The sequence below is a fragment of the Meleagris gallopavo genome, chromosome 1 (genome assembly GCF_000146605.3).
Source record: "Meleagris gallopavo isolate NT-WF06-2002-E0010 breed Aviagen turkey brand Nicholas breeding stock chromosome 1, Turkey_5.1, whole genome shotgun sequence".
NCBI lineage: Eukaryota > Metazoa > Chordata > Aves > Galliformes > Phasianidae > Meleagris > Meleagris gallopavo.
In genome coordinates this window covers 22,916,494-22,922,650 of record NC_015011.2, presented here as the reverse complement: position 1 = coordinate 22,922,650, position 6,157 = coordinate 22,916,494, and the positions used below count along the sequence as shown (strand labels likewise).

General features: G+C 34.5%; 2 protein-coding genes across 2 annotated transcripts in view; both read left to right on the top strand.

The window, feature by feature from the left end:
• The window catches only part of KCND2 (potassium voltage-gated channel subfamily D member 2), a 346,823-nt gene that overhangs the window by 135,021 nt on the left and 205,645 nt on the right, over positions 1 to 6,157 (top strand). The gene's annotated exons all lie outside the window — the stretch shown is intronic.
• LOC104909528 (methylglutaconyl-CoA hydratase, mitochondrial-like) overlaps positions 1 to 6,157 on the top strand; it is a 28,801-nt gene that overhangs the window by 20,600 nt on the left and 2,044 nt on the right. The window lies entirely within an intron of this gene.

The following is a 6,157-nucleotide window of genomic DNA, read 5'->3' as shown; positions in this document are numbered from 1 at the left end:
GGTCCTTTTCAACCCAGGCCATTCTATGATTCTGTGATTCTATGATTTTCTTTATAACACTGTAGTTCTGTGCAGAACTCAGCACAAAAATTGTATGCTTTCTCTCTCTGTTGTTACTTCCTATACTTAAGTAAAAGGGGAGCAGAACTCTTTCAGTAACTGAATGTGGTTTCTGATGTCTTTCTATGTGAAAAGTGTTTCATAATGGGAAGTTTCTCCTCAGTTAACATTTCTCTCTATTGTCCTTTGTTTTAAAACTATCTTCATCCATAACTTATTTCAGTTTTTTTACCTCTAGTCTTCTACAGTGGGTCTACAATACATACATTATGCCTTTCTGAAAAAAGTGCCTTTATTTGTTAATATCTTATTTGAATACCACTTAGTAACAGTAGAGAAGAGGTACAAATGTTTGTAAACAGCATACTTAAATTTTCTTAATGTGTTAATAGAAAGAGATAAGATTGGTGAGGATGAGAGAAAGATGTTCTGTGTCAGTAGAAAGTGGGAAAGACAGTTACGTATACACAAAAATAATTTGGATTTGTTTCATGCAATTGTTTTCATATACATTTTATGTATAAATATGAGGCATTGATATACACTGACACTTAGGCTTCCACAAAAAAAGACATTGAAATTAATACATTCATGTCAGCAGATAAGACCCAGCTAAATTAAAAACGTAGCCGACTATTTTGCTGCATACTTACAGCTTTTTCACTTTTTCTGTTTTTGTTTATGAAGGCATTTTAAGTGCAAGGCTCCGTTCAAATCATCAAAGCAAATTTTGCCTTTATCCTACCCTTTGACCAAAAAGTACTGTGGAATTGTAGAGTACAGCAAGTGGGAAGGAATCCATAAGGATCAGTGAGTTTAACTCCCGGCTCCACACAGGGCCACCCAAAACTCAGACCATATGACTGAGAGCATTGTCCAGATACTTCCTGAACTGCAGCAGCTAGGAGCCATGGCCACTGTCCTGGGAAGCCTGACCCATGCCCACCGCCTTCTCCTTACATCCAGCCTGACTGTCCTTTGTTACAGCCGCATGCCATTCCTTCTGGTTATTTGCTTATCGTTCATTCCTACCCAGTGGCTCTCAACTGCGTCATTTCCAACTGGCTGCTCTCTGCAGTGCAGCTCCTCCTTCACCACCCCTTTGCGTCTCCTGCCTCTCCTGTCTCTCATTCCTCATGCTGTTTGCTCAGGTGTCAAAGCATTTCAGATGCGCTTCATAGCATGTTGAACTGTTTTTTTCGTTAACGTATACTGCATAGGAGAGCTTTAGTGGAAGCATTTATATGTTCTTCTCTCTCCACTTCAGAAACAGTATTGCTTTGACTGTTTTTCTAGACTTTAGAATGTGTTTGGGAAGTTACAGTACTTATGAATTTTAAAAGTGAGAGGGGAACACACAAGAAATCAGTTTTCTTTGCACCAGAAGATAATAAGAGTGAGAATGAAAACTGAGTTTAGGTAATCATTACATATTTTCCGTATTTCTTAAATTATTCATCATTCACTATTAAAAACAATGTGAAAGTTTCTGTTACAGGATTTATTTTAATATTGAAAAAAAAATACCCTTTTTGGATGAGAAAGGTGTCAAGGGAATTTCCAGATGCGAAAAACTCCTACAGAATGCAATATTGCTAAGAACAGAAGTTGTACAATTCAACTGAGTTAAATAAAATGTGAGTCATTTCAAGTTGAAATCTAATGCATCTTATGATGTATTGCCAGTATATTCTTTAAATTTGTGTACTTTCAGCAGTAATAGGAATAATTGCATGTAGCAAATACTGAAAAATTGAAGTGGTAGTGGTAGGACTTCTGAACATTAATTGTAATTTTTCTGCAGGTAGGTGCTGCATGATAATGCATTATAAGAGAGTTATCTTGGAAGAAAAATCTTCGTATTCTGTTATAACTTTATACCTAAGTAATCTTGTTCTTTTCCATCCCATCTTTATTCTGATCCTTAGTAGAGCAGTTCGAGCAGTTCTTGCCATCTTTACTTTTTTCATGACCTCTATGTAGTTCTTGCAAATACAGGTTTTTTTTTTATTGCATGAAGTCATCCTTTGAGATCTCCTACCTTTTTAAATTTCAACTGCAGCTAGGAGGACTGATTACAGAAAAATATCTGAAAGAATTAGCTTTGGGTTTGTTTCTACTTCTTTTCAGCTGGCTCGTAAACCCTGTTGTGATTTGTCTTACTTTGCCTGTTTCCCTATTCCAATCTTATGTCATGTGTTTAATACTGTAAGTTTCCCAAATGAAATACTGGTAACAGACAGTTTAAAATAAGCTTCTGACTGAATGTACATCTTTAGGATCTCATCAGCATTGTCCTTAAAATTACAGTTATTGAGAAATGACAAGAAGATTAACTTTTTTCTTTTTTCCTGTTATAATTAAGGCAGACTGAAATTTTTCTTGCTGAGATCTGTCAGTGCTTGCTTTACATATGCAATCCAATTATGATTTGATATGGCAAAAAAAGTTAAAATTAGTTACTCTGAGAACATTTATCTACATTTTCTTCAATCGTCTGAAGTCTAGATAGCTTTATTTGCATTTTCATATTTTGTTATGTTTATTCTGTGCATCATGTTAAATAGCCTCAAGTAAAAAATCCCTAACAGCGTATAGAAAACAGATGTTTGTATATCCACTTTTTTCTCAAAGTAATTATGCACAATAAATAGAACGTTACTAGAGAGAAGTAAATCAGTCCTACTTCTGTAGCCTAGGGAGAATTGTGGTTCTTATGTTTTCTTCTTCTTAAATAAAAGCAAGCTGATTTTCATCAAATGACTGATTTTTTCCTCATTTTATGATCCCTTTTAATGCTGGTGTTAAGACAGAATGAAATGTCATGCAATACTGGCACTGCAAAACCTTCATACGTAAAACCGAAGTCTTTCAAATTTTATTTAAAATATGTCTACATAAACAGGGTAATTTGTAAGTAGTGGTAGTCTTCTGCAGATGATGGTAGGAGAACTTTGAATCACCGAAGCTGGTCCCCGTTTTAACATGAGATATAGAGCATTTTTCTATATACAGAGAATACCGTATGCTTTTCCCTTTGTGTGCTGGCCATGGAACTCTTTCCCAAATTGTATTAGAAACAAATAGAAACCAATTCTTCCTGTAGCAAAAGGAGTTAACCAAGGCTGTCTATGTCCCCAGTGACTGCGACTCTATAGAATATGTTTTAGATATCAAGTTTGGTTTCAGAAACAGACCACTTCTGATTTCTGTTGTTTCTGCTAGCAAAGATTGTAGAATGTTTCTTCCTGGCATAAATTTGGAGATATCTTATTTACAAACCAGAACTGCCAGATATCTGAGAAGTTTCACTAGCACAAGGAGCAACGCTACATCCCCCACGTTACTGCATCTAAAGTTAGTCCTTTATGCTGCAGGGGAAGGAGGAAATAAAACAAGAATAGGAAGAAGCCCCAGAAGCAAAGTTGAACATTAGAGGAAGTGCAAGAGGAGAAAAGAGAATTCTCTTGGCTTTGGAAAGCACAGCATAGAAGGCCTGATGTTACCATGATTTATATATGGAGAAATCAAATACTAGCAGCAAAAATGATGTAGTCTTGTTTTAACTTTAACTTTTTAACTTTTCCATGTTTTGTGAGTATAAAAGCATTGATTTTATATCAAGATTGAATTTTGGAGTACTGTTTTATTGAAATCTAGATTAAAATTTCATTTGTACAACCTGAGTAATGCTATCAACTGTTATTCTCTTAGATATGTTAGATCATGTCCTCTCAGCTGCTTGAAAATTGCATTGTGAGACTGATGGATTGCTCATTTTGAATGGCAGCAAGAAATCTGAATAAATGTAACAGAGGACTTAGTTTCTTCAATCCTCCTTAAATTATTTAGATTTAGGCCCCACTCGGTTTCTCTTTCAGTTAGCATGGGTTGTACACATCATGTCTTTGTATCACATTCTGTCACGTTCATATGTTTTTTCAGACTATTTCTGTGTCATTGAAAGGGTCTGTGAAACTTTGAAAAGAAAGCAAACTTGAACTTTACATTTGCAGTTGACTTTATGCCCATGTATAGAATAGTGTGACACACACAGTTTAATTAATTTAACAGAAATCACAGTTTAGGAATACTGTAACTACATCAATGGAATTTACAGTAGGTACAAAGTGAAGTGTATTCACATGAGGTACTCTAGTGAAAATGAATTGGAGAGAATTAAGTAAATAGAAAAAAGAATGGTTTAAACTACTGCCAGGTAAATAACTGTATTTTTCCAAAGCCAGTTAAAATTTAAAATGATACGTATGCATTGCCTGTCAGCTAATCAGGTAAATGAGTTTTATATTCATTCATAAGAATCCGTGGAAGTAATGAAGGAAGATCTGCAAAGACAAAAAGTGCTTTGTTCAAACCACTCATTTTTCTCTGTTAAAAGGCTACCCTTTTCAGCCCCTAAACATGTCCTGAAAAAACAGCACCTAGTGTCTACCTTGAGATTTCTTGTGTACTCAAAGTTATAAAATCATTATAGAATGTGCACATATATACCCTTAAGACATTTTCTTTCAACTTTTCATTTTCAATCTGATCTGCAAACTGAAGAACACTGAATAGTAACATGTTTCTGGGGGAAGATGGAGCATGGAGAAAATAAAGCATAGCAATATACAACTTTATAAAAGCTTCTTGTAAAAAAGAAGTTTTTTCATTTTAAAAATTGACTTTGTGCTTTGGAAGTAAATATTAGACAACTTAATCTCAATATCAACTATCTTCTCTCTTATTATGAACTAAGAACTAAAACAAAAATTCCAAGCTTCTAGGTTGTAGAGTCAACTTCTTCTACAGGTATGTCTTATTTTATAAGATTCTCCACCAGATGACTATTTTTTCCACATTCCTCTGTTGAGGATATTCACTGCAATTTCAGTGGATTTTCATATTTTTAAGTATTCTGCTTTTCCTCTGTTGTTTCACTTTCATTCTGACAGTGTTTTCTCTTCTCTCCCAGTCTATGTGGTAACACAAGTTGTAAGGTGAAATAGCTCCCTTCTGATGATGTTAGGGAAGATGGAGAAAATAGGCAGGTAAAATTATTAACCTTAAAGTGACAATGATGAATGAAAATGCATGAGTGAGTTCAGTGTGCATCTGGAAGTTATTTTTTTAATTAAATTAAACTTAATTATGAAGAGGATGATGGGAAAAAATACAGAATCTAGCAGAAATGTTTCTCTACTGTCTATCAATTTGTGTATATTAAAGAAATGCCAGGAAAGTGGAAGCAAAATAATGGAAAGAGTGAAGATTATTAGTACCAAAATGACAGTTTTGGAGGTCTTGATTGCTGTGTCACTCCTGTATCTCTGCATTGCTGTACCGGGAAACATGAACTCCTCATATTTCTAATGTTTTTTTCCCCAATAGAAAACTGGTGATGTAAATATTCCTTGTAGTGTTAAAGAAACTGTTCATCTGCGTAATCATAGACACAATTCAATACAAAATGATGAAAATGAGTTGAATGACAGTACAGTATAGCTAATCATGGTGCGTACCACCATGTTTTCAGCACTCCTTTTGAAGTGATGACCAAATGTCTTTTTCAGTTACAGTAGCAGTGATAAAAGTACATTTAGAAGATTTTCATAATTCCCACACATGAGAAAAACAACATTCATACATAGGAACCAAAAAACTCTTAACCCACTCTTTAACAACGTTTTAAGTACATTAGCATCTGTGCAAACCTTCACTACTTTATTTCTTTTAAATCTACAGTTTTACACAATCTAATTTTGATACTGCCGTGTTTGGGATGGAGTCTTCAAAAATCTCAAATCTGTTCTGAGAGATTGTGCAAACAGTGCCATTGTCAAGCAGAGACAGAAGGTGTATGAGAAAAAGAGAACGGGTGGACGTGCTAATCAGGAAGTTAGTGACAGAGGAACAAAACAGGTTTGAGTAACAACCTAAGAGTTTAAAAACTCTTAATAAACAAGGAAAAGAAATGAGATGGCAAGATTTTCCTATTGGTTCTCTTAAAAAAGGTTTGCTTGTAAGAAAAGAAACATTATGACTTTTAGAGGCATATACACTTAACTAGTTATTTATTGTGTTTTTAATTTCTTTT